The sequence below is a fragment of the Camelus bactrianus genome, chromosome 20 (assembly GCF_048773025.1).
Source record: "Camelus bactrianus isolate YW-2024 breed Bactrian camel chromosome 20, ASM4877302v1, whole genome shotgun sequence".
NCBI lineage: Eukaryota > Metazoa > Chordata > Mammalia > Artiodactyla > Camelidae > Camelus > Camelus bactrianus.
The window spans coordinates 25,022,411-25,049,118 of NC_133558.1; the positions used below are offsets into that span (position 1 = coordinate 25,022,411).

Here is a 26,708-nt window from a genome sequence, read left to right on the forward strand (position 1 = left end):
CAAAATCAAATGCTTTCCACCTCAATGAAAGCTTTCATCCATTGGAGGCAAGTGCATGAAATCAATACTGCTTTCTTGTTCAAAGGAAAAATCCACAGAAACTACTGAAAACCACTCACAGTTTCTTGTATTTTAATATTGCTCCTAAATCCTTGTTAGGAAGTTAACCCTATATACTTACGCCAGCCCCCTACTTGACTGCTGGGAAGCCTTCTCCTGACCAGAGGAAGTGATCTGCAGAGGTGACCCAGCCTGCCTGCAGCCTCCCTCCTGGCCACACAGATCTGGCACCTGCACACAGTGCAGAGTTTCACAGGGCAGGTCTCAGGCATCTCAGCCTGTTCACCCTCTGTCTCCCTGGAGGCTTCACCTCCGACAAACAAGCATTAACCTTGGAGCGACTTGCTCCTTTCACTCTCCAAAGGGACCTGACAGTTCACAGGTTAATGAACAAACTTACTCTTCTGAGTGTCACACAGTTCCACAGGGAATGTAATCTGCCACACACAGTCTTACTGGAATTCAAAAGAACCAGAGAAAAATAACTAGATTAACTGATAAAGCTCTCCCAAATTATGAACTATGAGCTCTGAAGGCTGGGGCATACTAAACAAACAGATTTCAATTCGAACGTGACAGACTGGGCAAGGTTTTTGTAACATCTTCCCTCCACTGTGTAAAACAATCGTCAACTCAGTTGATAATCATTTTACTTTTGAGTTAATTGCTGTTCACTAATTTGGTAATTTCCTTACATTTTTCATCACTCCAAGTTAACTGCATGATGTAAATGCTGATTTAAAAAACTCACATTAAAGAGACTCTATTTGAGGGTTTTGTATCATGGGCTACTTTCCCTCCTGTTTCTTCAAGCCTGAATCTCACCACATCCCCTGTGCACCTCGTTTAGCCATCTGCTCTCTGACATGAGCCGAATGTCCATCTTCATAATCAAAATTAAGGCTCTCTCTTGCCCTGGTTGTTCAGTGTGCCCATGCCCACTGCAGGGAGACACCGCTCTTCCTGTGTGGAGAGAGTCAGGGCAACTGCTGAGCTCACCAGAACCCTTTGGGTGAGGAGGACGTTGGCCCTGATCTGTTCTCTCAAGCCCTCAAGGCAGACAGAAGGTGCTGATTTTATGGGGTTTGGATGCGTGGGTGGGGTTTCATGTAAAATGAGTTCTAAATGGTCTGGGTAGAGCAGATGTGTTGCTCTTTACTGTTGGCAATAACAATCTCTCTGGGCTTTCTGGAACGGAAGGGGTGTGTTAAGCCTGGCACCTTGGCCTGAATCTAATTTTGTCCATTTCCTTAAACCCACAGGAACTCAACCAGCATAGCATTTTCAACTGCACATGGTCATGACAGTCTGAGTGCTGCTGTCTGCAACCTTGGAGGGAATGGAGGGAATGTGGTTTGGTGGAATTTGATCAGATCATTCTCCTGTTCCTGAGGTCGAGTCTCTCATAGGAGAGAGAGCTCTCCTAATGCTGAAAGGGAGAAGAGCCAGGAACTGAATAACAGGGCCTTTTCCATTGGCAGTTCTTGAGGTGAATAATTCGGTCTGACCATGCAGTAATGTTCCCTCCCCCCCTTTTTTTCTTTTTAAAATATTATATGGAGCTAGGCTCTCCACATTTAGATAATAACCATTTCCCAAATTTTACCCTGGTACAAATATCAGGAATGGGAAAAAATATGGCACCTTCCCCTCCCTCATCCCCAATTATAGGAAACTGAAAATAAAAAACTGTACTGGAATACATTTTACAGCCTTAATGATAGTGTTTGTGATAACTAACAAGATAATATATATGATTGCAAAAGCACTGAGAGATGCCTCCAGATAAAAAGTTCTATATAAATGAAGATAATGTTATCTCTGCTGCATAATCCTGAGGTCAAATTAGCAATTCACCACTGTACATCACACTTCTTGATTAGCCTGTTTTATGTAATGCTCATAACAAGTTTAATTATTCTAGTTCTACAATACTTTCTAAGTCTCCATAAAATTATAGCCTAATTTATAAAAATGGTATAAAGGCCTTATTCAAATACACATTTTAAAAAATGGTTTAACCAAGTCACAAGAAAGAAGCCATGCTCCTTTTCTCCAGCAAGGACTTGTTTAGCATACAACTCTGTCCTTTACTAAGGATCTTGACTAGAAATGGCAAATAGGCTTCAACTAACCCCCTCCACCAAATCTGTGACTGGTAGGCAGCCTGGAGCTCTCTGTTAAGAACTCAGGGACCCTGCCAGCTCAGAGGAAGGAGCACCCAGACCCATAAGCAATGTCTAGCAGGAGAAGGAGGCAGCACAGGTATCATCCTTATTCAGGAGCAGATTTCCTTAACGGGGCTCACAATAGAGCAACCCAAGGAAGAAGAGAAGTTATCACATCCAAGCTATTGAAAATTCAAGGGAGGGGGATGGGATAGAATCCCCCCTCCTTTTTTTTTTTTTTTTTTTTTTTTGAAAAACAAAGCAAAACTTGCTTCTGGGTTATAACACCTAAACAGGAGAAGCAGATACCACATTTTCTCTGTCCAGAGATTATGAATAAGAGGTAAAGCTTACACTTAATTTTTTTCCTTTCAACATCATCTCTCCAAAGCATACTCAGACTCTGATTTAACCTGGTAACAGGGCAGTGGCAGCTAGTGACATCATCAGTGTGCAAAAAGGAGCACTGCTGAAAAATATGACAGCTATCCTTTGTTCTCTCTGAGGTCCTCAACAGCAGCTCAGACAGTTGGGAGATAATTAAAACTTAAACAGTGCTGAGGAAGGCAGATATGCAAAAGATTGGCCATTTCTGATGAGGATGAATGCTGTCCACACGAGCCCTGTGTAACAGCCTGTTTCCAATATTCTCCTCCCTTCCCTATGTTAGCTGTCTTCTAATCACTGACAATGCCTGGGTCCAGAACACAGTTCAGTACAGGAGGTTTCAATGCAGAAGTTTTAAGGAACTATAATACTGTAGGTGAAAAGAGCCTGTCTTCTTTAATAAAATGCCCTCTGAGGATAACACTCTAGAATTTAAAAGAACTATAGAGTTCTGAAGTACCTGCTTTAGTGTCTCAAAGAATCAGGTTTGTAGCCCAGCCCCATCACTTAATTAGCTGTGTCACTTTGGAAAAAATACATGTTAAACCTTCTTGAACTGTAGCTTCCTTCTCTATAAAAGGAGGTTAGTGACACAAACCTTATAGGATATTTAAATGAGATAAGGATTTAAGGTGTGTAATGCAATGCTTGGCAAAGTAGGGTGTCATTAAATAGAAATTCAAAGAGTATGTTGTCAGATGCAGAGGTTCTTGATTTGGACTTCAAGAACGCTGGTTGTCCGGGAGAGTATTCCTAGCCGTGGGTGTCAAAGTGGTGCGTCCCTGAAGAGGGAGGCCCAAGGACAGACTTCAAGAGCGCAGGCAGGTGCTCGCCTGTCTTCTAAGGGCCCCACAGTGCAGGTCTGGGCTACAGAAAGAAGCCACATTCTAAATGCAGATTTCCTGGCTCTACATTGTTTCCTGCTTTAAGCCCCTAGTCTTCAGAGGTCTGTTTAAAATGTTCTTGACCCGACTCATCTATGCATAAGGAAACAGCGTGAGAATCTTCTGCCCATACGTGGTCCAGTTACCCACATCCACAGAAGAGTTGCTTTTTTGCACAAACCCTGAAAGTTTGGCGTTTTAATTTATTAGGAAAAATAGTACTTCTTAACAGAGAGATATCATAATACTGTGACCTAGAAAAATTTTGCCTTGGAGATTTCATTGTATTCTCTGCCTGTTCTGGGAAGGTACTACAAATTCCTATTCTTAACCTATCTTTCCATCATTTCTTGTCAGGATGCTACCAGATTTCATTTCAAAGTCACACAGAATACATCTTTAACAAATGAAAGAAAATACAGAAAAACAGCAACGTGTACATCCCCACTTTAAACCCCTGGGCATTCTCAAGTCTCGGTATTCTTTAGTCTTTAGCCTAATTGTGGTTACAGTTAATCCTTAACCTTTGTCTCTAGTTATACGATCACCTAACTTCCGTACTGAGCAGGTTCTACTACAAGATAAAATTGAGTTTGGTAAAAAATATTTAAATGAGCTCTCAAGGGATCAACTAAAGCCAAAATCCATCAGAATTTTATTCTTTGGTAAACAAAGTTTTATTCTCAAACTGGACTTTACATTCTTAGGTTAAACAAAGACTCTTGAGAAAACTAGAGTCAGACTAGTATCCTTAACAGCACAAGAAGGAATCCTTAACATTTTGGCTCTTCCTCTGAGGTAGCCATGGAGAACTCTGAGGAGAAAAGCTGTTCTGTGCTGTGGCCAGAGGCAGTCACCTGACAAGAACTTTTGCTACAGCATTTACTGGGGACTTGGGACATGTGGAGTTTGGATTCACTATTTCCACGATTTCCTATTTGACCTTTCCTTTCAAGGAGATATGAAGAATGTACATAAATAATTCTCTAGCCCAAGAAGCAGGTAATGTCTGTGGGTTTCCCCAGTATGACATTTTCTTCTAGTTCTGGGTACAATGTTAGTGCTCTTACAATCAAACCACAGACTGGAGGGGAAAGTGGCTTCAGGTCTTGTTGCTAAGGCAGCGAGTGGAAAAGAGTTTACTGCCAGAATGACAAAAAGCTTCTAGAAAAAGCATGTTGCAATGGAACAGATTTGTTACTCTTAGAAAACCTTCCCTCTGGCTGATCTGTGGAGCTATAGATTTTCCTCTACTGACTTTAGCAACGGGCCCCAGCAGCATTTGCTTATTTGGGAGAGGAAGAATTACTGAAAGGTTAAACACTCTGTGTCCAGAGTTAGCCTATGCAGAGGCTACTGTCTCAGAGAACAGCCCTGATGTTGTCTGGCCATTAGCCCTGCAGAGGGAGCAGTCATGTTCCAGCAACTCCACTACTCAACCTGAAGGGCAAACAAAACAAGAAGTCATCTTGTATTTCAGAGAAAACTGATTCTATATAGAATCAAGTATGCAGAAGGGATAAGACTGGTAAATAACTACTAACACATCAAAACCCAGTGTGACCCAAAATAGAAAATCATTCCAACATTAGAGATAAATATTTAAGTGTTGTTTTTTATTTTGGGGAGATGTACGTTCTGAATGGAGATTTTCCCCCACCCCTAAATGTAGAAGCTAAAACCTGCCATAATAATATGCCTTCAATCTATGAAATCAAATCTCATGAAAAGAACCTAACTATAATATTTATTTACATAAATCATATGAAAATGATATAACATGAAAATTTATTTAATTCATTGATATTTCCTGCTTGCACATTTACCAATCAATAGCTCCTGTAGGTCTACTGGGCAAATCTGCTATTAATGGAGATGTAATAAACACTCGGTACAAGAAATTGTGCCAAGTACTGTGAGGAACAGACCAGAAAGACAGGACATAAACCTTCTGAAGAAATTTATAGTGCATTTAGAAGGCATGACTAAAACCCATCAAACTATGATTTTTGACAGAACTGAGTCGAAAGAATGACCCAAGTTCTAGTCAGAGCCTCATAATGCATTAGGCATAAAATTTGGGGCAAGTTCCTTAATTTCTCTGAGTCTCAGGCTCCAAGTTGGTAGCAGTGGTAAGAAGATGTAAGAGCATCTGACCTAGTCACATATGGCAGCCTAACCTTAAAACACCAAATTTAGCAACATGAACTTTAAAAGTCCTCCTTGTGAACTACTTTTGCTTTGAAGAGCAAAACAAAACAAACATGGCTAAAAGAGAAATAATCCCCTCCCTGCCAAACACACACAAATGATCACTGACTCACCCAACAAATGCTGGCTGAGTATTTATTTACCACATGCCGGCTACTACTTGCTGGGTGCTGGGATGTGAGATTGAACACTACAGATAAAATTTCTTCCCTACATTTCAGGCCAGTCAACAGGCAAAAATTTAAAAAAGCAAGTAATTAGCCACTGGCTGCTAGGTGATCTATTTAGCACAGAACTTTATGGACAAACTTGCTAAACTGGAGGTATAAACTGTTGTAAAACCTCTCCCTGCAGGAATAAAAGAAGGGTCAAATGGGAAGGTATGACTAGCTCTGCCTGAGAATATGGATACAGTGTAAATGAGCCTGCGATGTAGATATAGTACACCTATTACAGATATTTAGCAGGACATAGGCAAAAATTTAATTAAGTAGGTTTCTTAGGATCTGGAAAGAAGAACAGATTTGAATTTCACAGGAAGAAATGTCTTATTTATTTCATGGTTTAGTTTTCTTTTTTTTTCTGCTTTTTTCAGATTATAATAGCCAAGCGATTATAGAAAGACAAAATGGGAAGTGGAGGACATAAAATGAAAAATGAATAAGGGAGAGAGGGAGGGAGAAAGGAGGAAGAAAAGAGAAAAGGGATAAAGGGAGAAAAAGAGTATGAATATGAATACACCAGTCCCTTCTTCTGTCTCTGTTATGTGCTAATGTGAACAAATCCCCATGTGGGAATACTGTTAACCAATTTTATTACTCAATAAAACATTTGAAACCAACACAAAGTATATTTTAAGAAACAGAACTAAATTACCAGAAGTTCAACATTTGCATTTTTTCATTAACTTTTCCCCTGGCCCAAGATGCTGGGAGCAAGGGGAGAGAATTTCACCAGTTTTATCTTTAAAATGGCTGCATTATCTTTTTCAGTTTATCCAATAGGCTGTGCGTTTCCACGAATGTAGACAAATGAGTCTAATGGAATTGTGCACTAGAGAAAAAGCAGAAGATAATTAAATTTGTTAGTTTCCCTATGAATCTGTAAGAACTCATTTGGTAACTATGACCTGTAGCAAGCCTGCTTTAGGATCGTGGTGGCTAAGGGAAGTTTCTCTCTTTTTTTTTTAACCTAGGACTATGGTGGGGATATGCCACTTATTGTAACTTAAATTTTTAAGGGCAGGAAGAGCATCTCCTTTTTTCCCTATAGAAATAGGAAAAGAATCAAGGAAAACAGAAGGAGAAAGAATTTGCCTCTCCCTGAAGAAAAATCTAAGAATCCTTCTAAGAATGTATAAACAGTTGACACACTGAGAAATAAGACAAGAATTGCCCAAGATGGTCAGAGTAACGGAAGTGAAAACGGAGTGCCAAGTCAAGAGAGTAATAAAGAGAACACAGGGAGTAAGGAAACCACAAATCTTCACTCCAGGCCCCTGAGAAACTAGCTCTGGGATTAAAATAAAAGCTACCAGCTTCTGAACACTTCTCATGTGATAGCCCCTGCGTGTATGACTTCCTTCCATGGAAAACTCACACCTCTACACTCGCAGAAATCAGGCGGGAGATTTCAAAGCTCAACAGAACACATGTTCCTCAAAGCCTCTGCATTCTTTACCAGCTATGTAAAGAAACCTATGTTCCAGGCAATAACAGCTCCTCAGAGCTGACTGACTAAAATGTATTTGGGGGAAAAAAGCTCAATGCAGAAAAGCCACACACTTAACACCTACTATCCCCACACAGCTTCGGTGCTCACAGAAAATTTCAGGGACCGTAAAACTTCCCTTGGGGAAATTCTGGACCTTTACCTAGAGAATGGATCAGAAAAAAAAAAAAAAATCCAGAGATTTACTTAGCACATAATTCAAGCATCAGTATACCTATGTATAAAGCTATCAACCAGAGGCAAAGTAAACAAAACTAATAGTACGGAAAACTTGAGAGAAACACTCACACCAACAGCACAGGAAATGCAAACGATAACAGAAGAGAGAGAAGTGTTTTTGTCTGGGGTGCCAAAACTAGTACAGATATGCACAGTGTTCTGTATCAGGGGCTGTTAAAGGCAGAAGTGCATGACTCATTTCACCATTAGAAACCTGTGCACTCCAGTTTCCAAAAAGCATGAAGGATTATTAATCTCAGCACTACTGGTCTAAGAGATTTTGCTGCTAAACTGTCAGTGTGTTTGAACTTGAACAGAAGCAAAAGAGAAAAGAGCAAGATGCTCTAAGTGGCATTATTTGATGATCTAGAGTCTGCAGCTGACAGCAGGCGGTGAGCAGACACAGCGTAAGTTCAAAACTAGCAGTCTGCCCAATCACATTCAAAGACATTCTCCCACACTCATGCCTTTTGTGTTAGGAGTCCCATGCACCATGAAGTTTTGAGGCCTGTCCCCAAACAGTATTTCTGCTGGATTAGTAAGCAGGTTGGGGGGTGGAGTAGTTTGGCAAGGATTTTTTTACTCCTCCTCCCCAAAGCTTCTTGAGAGTTCAACCATTCACGACCTAGACTTTACTGGTACAGCATTAGTGCTAAGCCAGTGATCAGAAAGAAAACGTCAGAAATTCAAGGAAAGAAAAACTTACAAGAGAAATGCACATAAAGTAAAATGCATACTTTGTAAGAAAGGATTTATTTTTTTAAAAAAAAAGGAGATTCTATTATATTACTAGTAGTCATTGCTACTGCTGTCGTGTTTGGACCTCTCATTTAAAAAAAAAAAAAAACAACTGGCTTACCCTATTTCTTTTCCTTCTCTTACATTTTTAAAATGCCTTCTTTAAGGCATTTTTACATGTACATAGTTTTAAAAGTCAAATAGCCTATAAGATTTATTGTGGAAATTACTCCTCCCATGTTCCATTTCCTCCTCTTCCCAGAGGCAAATGTTTTTACCTGTTTTAATGGATTATTTTAGGATTTATCACACATCTATAATTATCATGCTTTAAATGCTACTTCTTGGTTTTTCAGTTTTAGGCCCATCTACTAATCCACTACTATGGAAGACAATTTTTTAGCCCTCTCCTCCATATGAACCCTTTCCTATCCCCCCTTAGACTGTATTGTAATTTTGGTTGAAATGACACTCAGTGTTTACATTTTGATTAAGTAAACATTATTTACAACTAATGTATATGGAGTACTTTCCCTTCCCGTACAGTTTTTCTTCCCTACTAAGAGTTAAAAATAGCCTTGATTTTCCTTTTGCTTAGTTTTGTATGTACTCAACACTAATCCACCTCTTCTCTCCCAATTTTACGTTACCTCAACCAAAGCTCCTCTCAAACACTCTGACACCTCAGGCAGGTATTTCTAGCAATTTATTCTTCTTAAAAGTCTTCCCAGGCATTCTGGCTGTTTTCAGTCAAGTCTGGTTGCCCTCTAAGTCTGATGCTAGCTGTCATCTTGGGATGTCTTCACCACCATTCTAAGGATTCCTTTCACCACTTTCCTGTGCTGAATTGCCCCTGTCCTGTATCATGCAGTCTTCTTTCTTGGTTTATTCTCTCATTTTGGTGAAGAGCACCTCCAATAGCTTCCTGAGAAATGGTATCTGGGAGGTAAAAATTTTAAGGCTTGGTTTGTCTAAACATACGTTTAGTCTACTTTTGTATTTGACTAGCAGTTTGGCTGGGTATAGAACTTTAATTTGGAAGTAGTTTTCTTTCAAACCTTTAAGGTCTAATTCTATTGCTTGTCAATCTTCTAGTTTTGCTGTTGAGAAATCATATCTGATCTGATTTCTCTCTTCTTCTTTCTTCTTTTTTTAAAAAACTATGTCTTGCTCTGGAAGAATGTAGATTTTTTCTCCGCATCCCGAGTATTATGAAATTTCATGATGCCTTGGTGTGGGTCTGCTTTCTTCCACAGAGTTGGGTACTAGAAGACCTTGGCAATCTGGAAATTCACGTACTTCAGTTTGGGTAATTTTTCTTGAATTACTATTATTGACTTCTTCCCCTGGATTCTCCTAATCTCTCTTTATGAAATTCTTACTTTTGGATATTGGGCCTCCTTACCTTTACCTGCACTGTTATATTTCCTTTATTTGCCATCGTTTTGTCATTTTTTCCTACTTTGTGGGAGAGCTCCTCAACTTTATCATCTGTGCTCTCTACCGAGTTTTTCATTTCTGCTTTAATATTTCAAATTTCTAACTGTACTTCTTATTCTCCAAATGTTCCTTTCTTCTGGCATCTTCTTCTTGGTCTAAGATTGCCATATTTACTCTAATTTCTCTGAAGATAGCAATGATTTTTTTTTTTTTAAGTTTTCATCTCCCTATATAGTTTTTTTTCCTGTTTGTTTTGTCTTTAAATTTTATATTAGTTTTCTCAGATGTCTGGTTGTCAAGAAGGCTGTCAGGAAGGAGCCTAGACATAACAAAAGGAAATCCTGAGAATATAGTTTCCTGAGTGGGTGGACTGTCAAGAAGACCTCACTTTCCGATTCTTTAGCTCTTCCCTCTTGGACTGATCAGATTATCTAGGAAGATGTTTCTAATCCTCTGCATGGAAGATATGGGCTTGACTACAAGAGTTTCAGAAGTGGTAAAACAAGGAGAGGGTGTTTGTCTGTCTGTGTGTGTGGTATTACTGAGAGGTGGAGTCTAAGCATCAGATGACTGATGCTTCCTACCTTTCTCACCTGTGCATGGTTTTCTGGTTTAGAGACCTTTTGTTTTATCTTCTTCAGAGAACATATTTCCAAAGTCAGACAAAGACAAATACTGTATGATCTCACTTATATGTGGAATCTAAAAAAGCCTAATTCATAGAAACAAAGTAGAATGGTGGTTGCCAGGGTCTGGGAAGTGAGAGAAACAGGGAGATGTTGGTCAGTGGGTACAAACTTCCAGTTATAAGTTCCGGGGAATCTACTATATAGAGCAGTGACCACAGTTCACAAAACTGTATTATATACTTGAAAGTTGCTAAGACAGTAGATCTTAAATGCTCTCACCATAAAAAAAGGTACTTCTGTGAGGTGATAGAAATGTTAAATAAACTTATTGTGGTGATCATTTCATAATATATATGTATCAAATCACCATATGTTATACATCATCATGTCAAACTTACACAATGTTACATGTCAATTATATCTTAATAAAACTAGGAAAAAAAATAAATTTCCAGTTTTCTATCAGAGTAGGAGAGAAGCAGTCAAAGTTCTGTGAAGTAGGGGAGCGAAGCTAGAGCTCTTGTTTCATAAGCACAGTTAACCAATCCTTCTCATTTTAGCCCCTTCCTACCCACCTCATTCACTGCAGCTTCAAAGGTGCCTCGTGCCCCTAATACCTAAGCCTTTGAGGATTCAGTGGCTTAGGATTCAGTTTTATTGAGCCCATTAAATCATTTACCATTGTTCATCTGCTTTACAGCTTTCTTCTCCATTTTTTACTTCCTTTTCCCATTTTCTTTATCCTTACTGATGAATAAGTAAAAAAAAAAAAAAAAATCCCTTTACTGTCATTTTAGTAGGATCTTGTTCTAAATGATGTGAGAATTGATGTGCATTCATTCTGTCATCATTACCTGAAACTTTAACTATTTTTCACAAAACTATGACCATGCCTGTGATTATGCTTATAAGGACAATGATTCAATCAAGGATCTTTGCTGGACTTATGTCTGAGACCTTGGGTTTTCCAGGATGCTATGGCCACAGGGTAAACCTCGAAAACTGTCTGGTACTTAGGACAATAATACAGCAAATAATGACCATTCCTCCTCATCTCCTTCCCTGTCTTCAGCCTGAGGGCTACAACTCTTATTTTTTTCTTGTCTTGAAATAATCTTTCACCTGTTGCTGCTTCTCCATCCCCCTCCTTGTCCCATTCCTTCTACCACATCTTCAAATGGCTGTCTCAGATTATTCAGCTATTTTATCTCCTGAACTGGGTTTTCACTAATTAAAAGTCCAAATAGGGATGTGTCCAGACAGTCCCATAAATTATTACCATTCTGCAGAAAGATTTCAAATCATTGAGTGATTTTTGTTAGCCATAGTCTCCCCCTTTCTCAAAGAAGGGAGGTGTTAATTCCCACTGAGTAAAAATAAAATGATTCAGCTCATCCTCACACTGAAACAGCTGCACAGACAGCACTGGCTGCTCTGTTTATCTTAATAACTGTGGAAAAACACCATCTCCTCCCCTTCCCACTCTCCAGAACAATCACCCTGCTCCACATGCAGATGGGGTGATTTAGACTCTCTGGAGCACAGACAGGCTTGCCTGGTGTTCTTCCTGCACATTTGTGCTGCACCCTTCCCCTGCTGCTGTTGCATGACACAGTTGGTTCAGATAACAGCTGCTGCAGGGGACCTGACTCAACTGTGGGTTGTCTGGAGGCTCCCCAATGCCCCAGCCCAGCCAGTTGCATCTAAGCAGGTCCATGGGAAGTGGGTGCCAAAGTAGAAGAAAGTACATACTGTACATACTCTTTAATTCTGGAGCTACTGCAGCAGCAGCAGCAAAAGGAGAGGGGGAGGAAGAACAAAGAAACACCTCACAGGCACGGGGAGCAGGGCGGCCAAGGGTTCTAAATCAGACAACTGTAGCACAAGATGCAGGTGGAATAGGAGGAAAGCTTTCAACAAGGGTCCATTCAATTTTACTGCTTACTCCAGTGAGTCCAAGAAAATTCTCAAGTTTTTGGTTTTTCATTCAGTGAGTCAGGATTTAAAGACAATAGGAAATGATTTCCAACTGACTGTGAACTTCCATTTGTTAAGCTAGGGACAGTTAAGCACACAGATGACCAACCATCCATGTCTGCCTGGGACTGGGCAGGGTTTAGTACTGAAAAGTCTCACAGGCCAAGAAACCACTCCATCTTGGGCAAACCAGGACAGATGTTCATCCTCCGCCACCATCTATTTCCCCTTCCGGGGCTTATGTGGAGCTGGGCTGCTTTCATATTCTGCTCAGCACCTTCCTTATCTTCCAGAGCCGCTCCTGCCACATAAATGCTCTTCAACCTCTATCACGCACAGTCAAACAGACAAGGGCGTGAAAAGGCCATTCTACGTTTGACTCTCAGTGGAAAAGGGAACTGTGTGATTCAGAGTTCTCCCAGCTTCCCTTCTGGAGGCCCTGTCGGAAGCATGAGCCTCCTAGTCCACACCGGTGGATCAAAATGATCATGGCAGAAACTGAAAACAGCGCTCATCTCAGTGTCTGGAGAAACAGTGCATCCCTCAGTAACTTTAAAATGCTGAACTCCAAAACGAAGGAAACCAAAGAAAACTCAATTACACAGAGGCTGATGATTCAGTGTGAGGATTACTCAGGCTTTCTTCTCTGCTCTCCCCTCCCTCTGGTCCCAGTCATTAGGCCATTTCACTGCTCATTAGCAGGGAGGAAGGGAAAAGAAAGGGAAGGGGGGAGTTGAACTAGCTGATTTTTCTATTTATGAGCAGGTTTCCTAGGGAGGGCTTTCCAACTATTGGCTCCAGAGGCTCTTCAGTGGGGAGAGAAGATTGGGAATTAGGGGCTGTGCCACCATCTATTGATTTTAATCATTCGGTCTCTCTTAATTACCAAATAGAATGAATTGTTGGTCCACTGAATGGCTAGCAAAAATATAAATGTTAGACACAAAGGAAAAAAAAAATGACTAGTTAAGCCACACAAGATCCTATCTTTAAAAAGAAAAAACCCTTTGACAAATACCATAGATAACTGATAATATTGCCAATTTACAAAATAAATATAATTGGATGATTATATATTATGCTTTAGAAATTTTACAGCTTACATTAAAGAAGTCCCCCAGTTTAGATTAAGTGTGAAATATCAATTTGAGAAAGATACCAGAAAGAGCAATTCAGTTTTGAAACTTAACTATTCAAAGCCTCAGTCTCATCTGTAAAAGGGAAAATAATAGTACCTAACTCGGGGGGTTAAATGGTGCATGTTAGGTGGCGGTCAGTGCTTGACCAGGCACATACTAATTGCACAGTAATTGGAAGCTAGCATATGCTGCTCAAAAATGTTAAATGATTATAATAACATCAATCATTTAGCAATTTTTTAAAAGGAGTTACTATATTCTGAACACTGTTGGGCACTAGAAATGGAAACAAATATGAATATGTCAATTCCTAAAAGGTCCACTGTTCTAATGCAGACAGGTAATTATAATATATGTAAATAAGTGTTATTATACAAATATCACACAAAACAGTATAGTAGCACAAAGGAATGAAACCTAATTTAGGCTGGAAAGATTAGAGAAGGCTTCCCAGATGTGATCACCGAGTACTGAAATATGCGTGAGTGATGCCAGGAAAAACGTGCAGGGAAGGAAAATCCAAGGAGAAGAGTAGCAGCAAGTGCAAAGTCTAGAAATGCAACACCCTAGAAGGCTAGGAAGACTGTGGGCAGTGGAACTAAGTCTAGACTGTACTCCGCTGGAGCAGAGATAAAAATGGAGGCACAGGGTGTGGCTATGAAGAGTACAGGATGATGCCTAGAGGGAGACCATAGAGTCAAGAGAAAGATCTGTTTTATTCATTAGTCAGTAGAAGCAATTTGAACAAATTTAAAAACTGCAGGGGAAAGAGCTATGAGCAGAGAGGTAGAGGTGGCTGTTTTCTAACAGCCTAAGGGTGGAGGGGGTTCTGACTTAAGGGTACCCCTTTTCCAGTTTTAACGAGTCAGGGTCTTCTTGGTACCTGTTCAAATGTCAAGGGGGTCTGAACTGATCGTTCTTAACCCCGGCTGCCGATCAGAATCACCTGTAGTGAAACATAAATTAAAAACACATATTTCAAAAGCAAAGATTAATTACACTGGGGTTAATACTGGTCTGGATTACAGGACTGCTGCTCCACTTTTTTCAGTGTACTTCCACATATGTTGCTGGCTCATCACTAGCAAATTCTATTATATGCCCTATGTTTGACTCACGGGTCATTCCTCAATGTTCTTCAGGCGTCTATGCCCTCCTAATGTGGTTTCTGCTCCTGGGCATACCTTTCTCTCCTTACTCCCTTACCTGTCCTGCAAAACCCAGCTCAAATGGCACATGCTTTATGTGGTCTCCCACAAGAACTGACTTACGGCAAGAAGCAGTAATTTGCAACTCATTAGTGCTCACATAACTTCTATTATACCATGTCCCCCTTGTAAGATAGTTGAATATGCACTTTTCAGCCTCCCCTACTGGGCTTTGATCTTTCTGAAAACAGAGACTTCTTATTTTCCTTTTCAAAGCACCGAGAACAATGTCCAGTAGACTGCAATGAATGTCTTCAAATGTTTACTAAATGAACGAATCAGTGTGGATAAACAAAAGGTAATTATTATAAGAAGTGCATTTAAAAATGTAAGAATTTTAAAAGACTGTTAAAGTTCATCAAAGCAAATAATAATTATGTGAAATTACTTCTTAGAGAAGTATAAATTACTCCCAAAAAGTAAAGGACAAAGAATTTTCCAGGGGTATTATACAGCATATGAAACTAGATTCTTATGTCTTGGTGTACATAAATCTCAATTAAGCACTATTTCTTTTTTCAAAACTTTTTTCTTTTTAATAAGGTAGCCAAATGCTGGGGGGACAGTTGCAGGAGTGAGGTGGAAGGATTTGATGAGCACAGCAGAAGAAAGGAAAAATACCAGTAAGTTTTCTAAGTGACAACCGTCAGCAGGTTGGAGAACTGCTTATAAATACAACAGAATTAAATAAGCATGGTATGATGGCAGAGTTGGTCAAATATCATCACAGAGGAGAGATAAAAGTTCCTCTCCAGAAAGATGATGATATTGATACCCGGCTTCCACTCATGGGAGTGTCAGTAATAGGAGAGAGTGGCCCGGAAATGACAGAATTGAATGATTTAAGAGAAGAATAAGAAAGTAAAATTAAAAAACTCAAAACTATCCTGCTTATTGCTATGAGAAGGTGTATACTGCCTACTTCTATGGGATTCATCAACATCTGTCTTTTAGAAAGTTACTCTAACTCTGAAAAGTCTGCATTGTAATAATCCCCAATTCTATTGTCAGGATTATGTTTACCAGGAATACTCTGGGCAAATACGACGGGAGAAACAGAAAGGGAGAAGATAAAGTTATTCATGTAATCAGAGAAGTACAAAGAGAAGAATATAAAATGGCTTGAGAGGTATATTACTAGGAGTAATGGGAAGAAATTAAGCAAACGGCAAAATTAGGTTGCATATCAGACATTCTCTCAGCATGATTTTTACTGCAATGTGAAAGCATCTTCTGGAATAATAACGCTAATTTTAAATGCCCTCTTAATAAAATGCTCAGGTTGCTATAGACTATTAGGCAGCAATTACAACCCTGTGAGCTCTGCCACCCTTTTCTCAGGTCTGCTGCAGCACAGCTGTCCCAGGGAGCAATAAGGCCTTGCAAATCCTGGGCACTCTGGGGTTACACTGGCCAGGTAAAAGATAGAAGGCCCATCACTCAACTCATTTAAAACTGGACACACATTAGAGAAAATGCAATGGAGCTGAGTGGGATGAACTAGAGAACCTAATGTAGCATTAAAAAAAAAAAATAGCATTCACTGGTGCCAAGGGACATTTGGAGGACACTGTGTTTAAATTTTGGACTCATTTTGTGGGAATGAGTGTCAACTGTCCTTGATCTTGCAAGCTGATTCTACACACAGGAACTCCCTCCTAAAAATATTGAGAAAAGCACTGACAACCTGACAAGGAAGAGTTTATATCTTCAGCTTACAAAATAATTTCCTTTTCTTCCTTCTTTGGTTCAGTGATGATGATGTCATCATGCATCTGTGGTTTATTTTTATATGGACACAAAATCAGACAGAAAATACATTAAAGTGATGTGTAATTTTTCATGCAAATGCTTTCAGACTAACAAGAGTTGTTGCTTTATGATTAAGAGGAAATTTATTTGCTTTAAATATTTATGATAAAATATTTAGAATTAACATTTAAGCAATTCAGCCCACAAGATAAAAAATTTTGCAGTATTCCTTGACTGACCTTCGCAGCTAACATATGAGACATACGTAACCTTAGCTGTAGAAGGACTTTATGTAATAAATCACATCCACAAATAGCAGTCAAGATGGTTTTATTCCTAGTTCTGCTACCAAACCCAGGTAACCTAGAGTAAATCCTTTAACCTTACTTTTTTTCAGCTCTCCTAACAGGATAAAATGAAAATACTGACATAACACAGACTGGGAAAAAAACTAAGCCAAATAGGTTAATGAATAAGACAAGGTCCCATGGATCTGGAGAAGTGATGGATTCTCTCTATTTTACGACTTCTCCCAAAGAATCCTCAAAATCATTCAGTAAGGTACCAGTTTTGTGTAAATGAATTAGGCCCCAGGAAGATGAAATCCTACAACAGACATTGAGGGAGACCGAACAATCCAGCCTCCAAAGGTGTTTTCAGGACTGTGCTAAAGTGTAACACTTAGAACATCAAGGCTAATGTCAAATGCTCATAATACTAACAGTATAATTATGACAAAAAGGGGGAAAAAGCAAGCAGTTAACATTACTGAGCACTGAGTCTATGCCGGGCACTATACTAGGCACTTAACCCATTTCAACTCAGCAAATCCTCATGACTGATGAGGTAGGCACCATCACTATTCCCAGATGAGTACGTGAGGCACAGTTGTAGTGTTTAACTAACTTGCTCAAGCTCACAAGCTGGGAAGTGAAGAGCTATGCTTTGAGGAAGGCTGAACACAAAGGCTATGTTTCACTGCTTGGCCAGCACAGAACAGTGATGGCTGCTGAGTCACAGGTTTCCTTTTTTTTTTTTTTTTTAACTTAAACTTGCATTTTGTCCGTAAGTCCTAGGCAGGCCATAGACCTGGGGACTAATTTGCATAGCTTTGGGAACAGAACTAAAACAAGAGGTAAAACTCCGACACCCTTCTGCTCATGCCATCCAACTAGCAGGAGTAACAGGCTACTGCAACTGATGAACCAATCCCCAAAGGCTGAGCCAGCCCAAAAGTAACATTTCTGTCTGCTCCTTAATGAATAATTTTAGACAAATTATTAAAAAATAATTTCTGCTTTTAAAAATGGAAGAAAAGACTGCTCACAAATTAGACAACTGCTAGTTTCCAGAAACAAGGTTCAGAAGAAACAACAGAAAACAGAGATTTTCATTTCAACGTTAACTGGAGACCTCTCACTCAACAGGAAGAGGTTAGGTTGAAATTTGATTTTCATCTTTGCTTCCTTAAGGGATATGGTTCTCTAGTGCTTAAGGGTGAGAAAATGCCAGCTTTAGTTCTTCAGAATTAAAAGAAGAGGACTTGCTTCACACGTGGATAGGTTTGATTTAGCAAAATGTAAAAAAACTTAAAAGTTAATTTTTTTTTTAACTTATTCTCACTTGTCGAGAAAAGAGGCTCACAACTTTAATTTGCAAAATAAGCATCCCTCTTCCTTGTCTCCATCGTGGCAGTAAGTGTATCCTTGGAATGACATGCAGACATTGCTTGGCAGTTTCCTTCATCTTTTCAAGGAAAACCTTTCCTGTCTACAGATTAATTCTGACAGGTATCGGGAGTCACCAAGGAACCACTTCATTTCCCCAGCACTATGGTGCCAGTCAGCTGACACAAAAAGCAGGTTCTGAAAAGGAGAGCTGTCCCCAAAGCACGTCAGATAAAGCATGTATATACTATACACTTCATTACAGGGCAGAACTGCAGAGTATATGTAAAGCAGAGGCCCTTAAAAAGGACAGAATGATTAGTTTATGAATTTAAACCAAAGGATGTATTTAAAATAAAATATTTTAGAAGCTGCTAAACATTGAAATGTTCCTAAATAGTTTCAAGCATACAATTGTGATGGATCCCAATTTAAAAAAGTGGAAAAGAATGATAAATATAATGGTGATTTATCTTATGGGCCTTTTTTGGAAGAATGAAAAATTTAAAAAAAAAAAGACTCAGCTTTGTAACTACTCACTAGGAGTGACAGGAAGAATGACCCTTCCTCCCAGTGATACATGAGCAGGGTCCTATGTGTCCCGTGCCGTTGTATCACAATCTCACTGCGTCTGGTCGTTGGTACGGTGAGCACAGGCAGCATGCTCTCACTGTCCCGGCTGATAACAGCTCCATTTTCAGTAATAAGGCTTCAAGATGAACAGGTTCAGAGGGCCAAGTTGTTTTTCTTGAGGTGCACAAGCACACACTCTATGAAAACCTTCACCCACATATGTTTAAAAATATGAACACTTTAGAACAAGAGTTAATGCAGACAAATGATTTCTGACTTAATGAACCACAGTGGCCAGAAACCCACTGATCTTGCTTTCCCCTTCCAAAACTTGCTGCTCTCAGCTCTGGCCTCAAGGGTGGCCAATAATTTATGTTAAAATACATGAGATGGTTAGTGAAATTTGGTTAATTTGACCATCTTTTTCTAATAAGCAACTCATATAAGAATTAAGATCGGGGATGTCCCTAGTATCTTACATAGTGAAGCGGCAGCCTCTTGATACTTGACAGGCACTCGGGTTTTCTTGAAAAGGAGGGGCTCAGAATGTGATTTCTGACATTACACTGTCGCACTGGCTCGTCTCTTAAATGAACTGCTGCTTTTATTTTTTTAGAGGAAGGCAAGCTCCTCAAAGAGAGTACAAGGTCCTCTTTCAATTCTGTAAAACTACTCAACATTTAGATCTGGTCTCACGTACACAGTGAGGGCTCAACAGATATTCATTCAGTGGAGACAATTACTAGCTATTGAAGTAGAGGTAGAGAAAAGGCCTAAGAGAGTATAATTCTTGGAAGCTTCTAGCAATCCCAGACCACAAATGGTACTTTCCTTCTCAGTCAGCAGTCAGGGTAAGTAGCCATATCTATTAATGTGAAAGACTGGTTTTTAAATGTGCTCCTAACATTAGATAGTTGTCACAGTTATTATGTACATCATCTTGAAGGAGTGCTGTACCAGAAATGGGGAAAAAAAAGACCCCTTTCTGAAAAATGCAATATTTTCCCTTTATCCCCTGTATGCTCAGTAAACTTAGCGCACTGAAATGTAACTTTTCAGAAGGTATACATTGGATGTGTGTGTGGTGGTGGTGATAGTGACGCAATAATAGAAAGGAGGAAAAGGTATGGTACAGTAGTACTGCTGTCAGCAATAAAAACTATAGATTCTCTTTGTCCTCAGCTTTTAGATGCTGAGAGTAAAAACGATGAGAACCTATGGCTCCTCTCAAACCACACCACTGTTCTGCACCCTTTCATCCATTATCACCTTCCTAAGGAGCCCTTTAAGACATTTTCTTTCTTATTGCTCCTGTGAGTTTTCAGCCACAGACATACAGTATGTGTTTATATACTGTATACATATCTGCACTTTACACATAAAAAGAGTGAGATTTCTTTTTTGCCCTCTAAAAATCAGTTTTCACCCTAGGGGAAAATACTGCCCTCTTTCAGAATGCATGCTCAGCACCAAAGCTCCTTAACCACTTTTGATTCATGGATCCCTTTTAGAATCTGATGAAAGCTACAGACCCTTTCCTCATCCCCACCCACAAAACATACGTACAAAATTTCATACACAATTAGAGCATTCATTAGAATCCCTGGAGCCTATTCATGGACCCCAGCCTAAACACCCCTTCTCTGCATGCTCTCCTGGGGTGACTGCATATATTCTTATCCTTCTAACTACATTCTAAGTATTCTTGAATCCCAGTTCATTCCTTAAGCACACATGACCTTCAGGATAAAGTCCTAGATTCCTAACAGAGTCTCCAAGTCACTTGCTCCTCAAGTTTCATTTCCATGCCATTTCCACTCCTCACTTGATGCTTGACTACGATCAACGGATGCATCTCATTCAGCACATTGTGCAGCTTCTCATTCCTACCATTTCCTCTGCCTGAAACATCTTCAGTACCTTTTCCTCCCTTCTGCACCTTGGGAAGTAACTGGTCTAAAAATGTGAGTATGGTAATACTCACAGAAAAAGAGAGGCAGGTAATAGTAAGAAATATATTAGGCAAAACTGGGGCTTTCGCCCTAGTGCCCTTCTGGTACTGAACTACCCTGTCCTCTTGGCCATGCTCTTTGGTCACCTGAGAAGCTGAGCCAATTAGATTCTATTTCCAGGAATTTGGAATTGGCATCAGTGTTCTAGCTAGCTGGTTGATATTTCTTGAGTTGGGAAGAAATATAAATCTGAAATCAAGGCGACCATGGTTGGTGACATATTCTCGCTGAAGAAGAGAAAATCTGTCTATAGACAGAAGCAGTGGTGAGACAGAGGACTGTGCATCTCTAAAAGGACAGCAAAGATAACACCAGCTCATGACCACTTTCCAGGACCTATTTCGGTCTCTAATGAGGCCTGACCACATTTCCTTCCTTGGTCCCATCAGCAACCCTTCTCGTATCCTGATTATAAATTCCCAGTTTATTTCAGCCAGTCTGAGTAGATGTCCCTTCCCTGCAATCCAAGGGACTTGACTATGTCAGCGTTAGCAGAGAACCGACACCCAGTATGGAATCCAGGCCGCCCTTTTTGTTTCATAGCCAGTACTACTCACTCATCTTGCCTCTTTGAATATATTACTTTCTGTGTAAATGGGAGGGCGATCATATTAAAAGTCATAAATGTACCTCATTTAAATAAACTATCCAAGCTTCAATGCTCAAAAAAACATAAAACAGAATTGAAAACAAATGAATCTTTGCTTTGGGCTTTAAGGCTTATGAATTAAATCAGCTATTAATCGGACCTGGAAAAACATTGGCTTCCTTCCCACAGTTGTTACTATAGAATTATTTTAAAGAATCAATAGAACTCACTAACCTACATGACTTTCTGGTAACTTCACTTTCTAGTTTACTCCAGAACTTATTGCTAATTACTGTAGGTCTAAGAGAATCCACACATAAGTGACCAAAGACATAAATTATTTACAGGGCTATTCATCTGCAATGGACATCCCATCAGATTCAACCTTGTAAGTGTCATAGTTATTTTTAAATCAGATTGTATTTTATAGGAAATAATAAAGATGCTATAGCAGCACAATAAATTCACACTAACAGCAGATCTGCATTTCATTGCAACAAATGTCTCCACTCTATTAAACAAGTACTGAAATTTGCCCTTAACATGCCAGAGAGTCACAAGTTTCCCTGGAGATGTTCTGCAGACTTGCAGGTGTCTGAAGCTAATGGCCTGGTGTGGGACATTTTTAAAATGCCCCCACGCCCACGTTTCCATATGGAAAATGAGACTCTCTTGGATCTGAAAGGATTTGCTCTAATCTAAAAGGACCTTGCTCCTGGCATTTATTTTTCTCGTCTGAAACATTTTTTCTTCTCTGCTGTGATCCATTTTGTCTCTGCAAAAGAACCATGTTTATCATCCAGGACTTATCACATTGCTCTTGCTGACTGACTGAGTGGTCAGCAAAAAAACAAGTTGATGAGTCTAGGATGTGTGTACTTGGCAGCCCCCCACTGCTTTAATGGATCTCAGCAGTATTAGTTTACTGAAAGGCGATCCAGTCTGTCTGGGACAATTTACCATTCCACGTATTGTGCACAGATGAGACCTTTTATTTTGTTAGGGTTTAACTTTGGCTTTCTCTCCAAACGACAGAAAATTTTAAACTCTGAAGGTGTTCCAATAATCAGGCAGCAATGAATAAAATCAGCCCAGTGTGGCTGTGATGGATGCTAAGACTACTGAGGATAACCAGATGATCACCGGCCAGGAGGAATGGGGGAGACTATAGGCCCTCCTTCCCAGGATCTCATCCAGCATGTGGCAGACAGGCTTGTTCTGCCCAGAGGTGTTTGTGAGACACAGATCTGTGCAGAAACACGGGGTGAATGAGATGGATGACTTCTCAAGGTCACAGCCAATGCCATGATTCATTAATGTCGGACAGGCTGCAGCTCTAAGCTGTGTGTTTTCCTAAAGCAATAGACTCTACTGTCCACCTTCTGTAAATAATAAATCTCTCAGCTTCCCAGTCTTTCTGTAATCTGAACACCAGCACACTGAAAATAATGTAAACAAGGTTAGCTCACAAAATGAGGCATGCACTCACAGTGAATCCAGTAAGTATGATGTGCCTGATCATCTTTCATGTCTCCAAACTGTTATTAGTATTTTACCTGTGATCACAATTGGGAAAATTAATAAAATTAAAAAATTCCTATACCTTTTATGGCCTCAATGTCTATTTCTAATTTTTATGAAACTGAAGGGGAGATTTGTATATAGTTTTGGATGACCCAGATAAAAACAGAAGACAATTTTATCTACAGATGAACAACAGCAACAAATCACAACACTTCAATATGAAAGAAGTAGGTTCAATTAGATGTCCTCCCCTGAGAATCCCTCAGGAAAATGCAGTGCACACAATTCAGCATCTCTTGGGCCAGAAGCCACAACAATGAGACAAGCGTCTCTGGGCCTTGAGTGACAGATATTCAGCCTTATCTTCGGCTCACCCATAACCCCAAATCTAAAGTGATTAAAATTTAAATATCACCAAAATCCCTGGGAAATTGTGTCTTCATATAAACTCCCAGTTTATTCTCTTCCCACATGGAGTCACACGCATTATTAAAAGACACTAAGCCTAATCACAGTATGATGAGGTACACTAATTTGTCACTTCCTCAGGCTATTTCTGCAGCAGAGAGCTGAGCTTTTAGTGGGTTGGTGTGGACTGACATAACCCATCTTCTAAAAATCAAACATAGGCTACAGCAGCTAGAAGAAAAGCCTGATCCATCATCAATCTACAGATCCTTGAAGGAAAAAAAAAAAACAAAACAAAACACTTTAAAGTATGAAGCAGAACAGGATAAAACCCTTTCCATCCGTATTTTCAAGAAAAACAAATTTATCATTTTCTCTCTGTGTTTTCTTTTTTTTTAGGGGATACGTTCTTGACCATGGCCCACCCATCCAGCGGTAGAAATTCCTAGAAGAGCTGTTCAGACTCCTTGGCTTTTTCCTCTGTCCCCTCCACTCAGGCCACAGGAGCCTCTTTCTAGTCTTCCTTCTAGCAATTTTCCCAAACCTGACATGATTTCAACCACCTTCTACCTGTAATACATCCAAATGCCTTGGCCTCTAGTCAAAAGCATCTTATTCTTGCCATAAAACAAATATAGCAAAGATCTGTCAGCTTCTATGAAAACCTTAAGCTGGACTTCCTTCTCTACCCGTTTCTTTCTCTGTGTTTCTCTCCACCACACCCTCTAGGTTTCCCTGGATGCCTCGCGTGCGTGTGTATGTGTGTGCATTTCTTTATCTTTGGATGAGGGGTACGATTAGGTCCTTCTATTAGCTTTTCTGAGTTTAAGGGCTGCTGGCTATCTGTGCGGTGACCAGCACCAAGAACTCAGAGATCATCATTTGACAAGGACCATGGTGTTGGTCCTTGCTAGCTACTTTCCTCAGGAAGCTACACAGCCACAAGAGATCAAGAGTCAAATGTGTCATTCTGCTGATTCCAGAAATTCCCTGCACACCACTGAAAGTAATCTAAAATGAGAAAAATTCCTGATTAAACTTTGGACATTAATAGGTTTTAAGTTCACTGAATAGAGGAATCACGATTAAATCATCCTCATATCTCCCACTTTATTTAGTACATTATTTAAATATCCAATTGGTGTTGAAGGAAACTTACTGTAACTGTTTCCTTTGTAATAAGACCATAAAATATGCACTTCAGAAAAGCATTCTGCTATGTTTAGTGTTGGGCAGTACATACAAAGTTGTTAATACCAGTTTAACATTCAGGTCTTAAAGTTAATACTTAAAATCAAAACTAGAGAAAAAAATAAAGTAAGCAACATTTACCTCTTCCATACTTCAATGCTTAGCATCTTTCTGAAAAATAAGCTTTTTGAATACCAACATTCAAACTACCCAAAGGTAAGAGGAGATAGCACAGAAAAGTGATATTCTGTACTTTTCTGAGCTAGATTTACTGATACTCAGAAATGTACAAATTATTATAAATACCATTATTTTAAAACCCAATAAATTAAACTTGTGTATCCTAATAAAAGAACTGTCTCCCTGAGACTTCTCATTTTTGGCATAATCATCGGAATGAACAAACTAATCAATGTTTTAATTTAAAATAATTTTTTAAAAAAGTTATACATGCATGCACACAGATATCTGCCTCCTCAGTGCATACATGTACACACACAACACACACACATGTAAACGTATACCCAACCATACAAAGAGAACTAACCCTGCATAGAAATCAGCATGAAATCAGTATCTTTTATGTGGCCCTGAAAGCACTGACAGACCTATGGATACACCTCCTGTGTCTTAGAAAAGTGTCACTGGCTTTTTTTCCCCTCCCTATAGTGACAAGGAAAGGGATTCAGAGTAAGCAGTGACATTTTAGTGATCTTTGGAACACAATGTCCAAAACCACAAGGCAGGCTCCAGGAGCAGCTGGGATGTGATAGCCATCATTTGAGATTTGAGGGAGGAAAAAGAGGCTTACAGTTGTCGTTCATAAGTTCTTGCCTTTAGGGCACAACTATGGACTGAAATACTTCCCAATATTCTTTCTGTCTATGGAATTCTAAGTCCCTTGATAAAACCAAGACTGAAGGAGAAGTCAGAAGGAGAGATGTGCCAGGACCAGGTAAGTACAGGAGAGTTAACAGATGGAATGCTTTTGAGTTGTCCACATGAGCTCCTTCTCAGAATGCAAAGCACTGACAATTTAATAATGAAACATAAATTGGTTAAAATTGTGTTCAACAAGAACCGTGGAAAGGCTTATCTGGATAACTGAACTGCAGATATCCTGCTTTTTATTAGCATCAAATATTTACTGAGCACTCATAAGACACATGCTATCGTGCTAGGAGGTAGCATTTAGAAGTTTAAGTTAGAAAAAAAGTTAGGAAGTGTGTGCTGTGAAAGTGTTTACAGTCTTCTAGGCAAGTTCAAGTTCAAGCTAACCACTGCCATCAGTAACTACAGAAGATGGGAAGTTGGCAAGCACCGACAATCACAGCTGAGGCTGGAAAAAACATCTTCCAGATTGCTGTCTAGCGCTGCTAACCATAACACAAAGGGTTACCAGATGTTTGAACTCTGGCAACAATATTAGACCTTTTCTTACTCAGAGGAATTTAACCATTTGAATTATTGAACAGACTTCTTAAAAGAAGACAAGGTCTGCAGGAAGGGCAAGTTGAAAAATTCAGCCATGCTTGAGTTGCTAGGGATGAACACAGAGACACACACACACACACACACACACACACACACACACACACACAGAGCGCATACTGAGCAATTCTAGCTCTTTTAAAATAGAAGTTGTATGTGCTGGACATCAGTTTATTACTCAACTAAAAATGTAAATTTGGACTTAGCTAAAACTTTCCCAAAGCAATTAACCTTGAGCTGACCAAAAAACTGTGTAGAAATAACTATGACAGGAAACTCAAGCCACGCCTGCAATCTCATGCCTTTCGTTCAATACAACCAGAAAGCATACCCAAGGTCCGGGGACAAAAAGCCAACTCCAAATTATCCCATGCTGCTTAATGAGCATGGGAATCCACAAAGGAAAAGTACTTTTTTAAAAAGCAGAAGTTAGATGTTATACAAAATAAAGAAAATGTAGGGAAAGCAATGCATGTGAAGAAAATTTCAGAGAGAATGATTCAAGCACAAAGACTGAAAGAGTGAAGCATATAGAGTTTGGCCAGGGGCTGACTCAATAGGGACCTGCTCTCCACAAATAATGTTAAAGGGTATTCTAAGGATGAAGAGGGGTTTTTTTTTGGTAATATCTGTTAGTGTTCTAGGAGACAGGAAATTGAGGAGAAATAGGAATGAAGTTAAAGGAAGGAAAATTTATCCTTAATGTCAGA

The 26,708-nt window shown here is 39.5% G+C and overlaps 1 protein-coding gene across 18 annotated transcripts in view; it reads right to left on the bottom strand.

Annotated features, from left to right (window-relative positions):
* The window catches only part of BTBD9 (BTB domain containing 9), a 357,333-nt gene that overhangs the window by 138,432 nt on the left and 192,193 nt on the right, over nt 1-26,708 (bottom strand). The window lies entirely within an intron of this gene.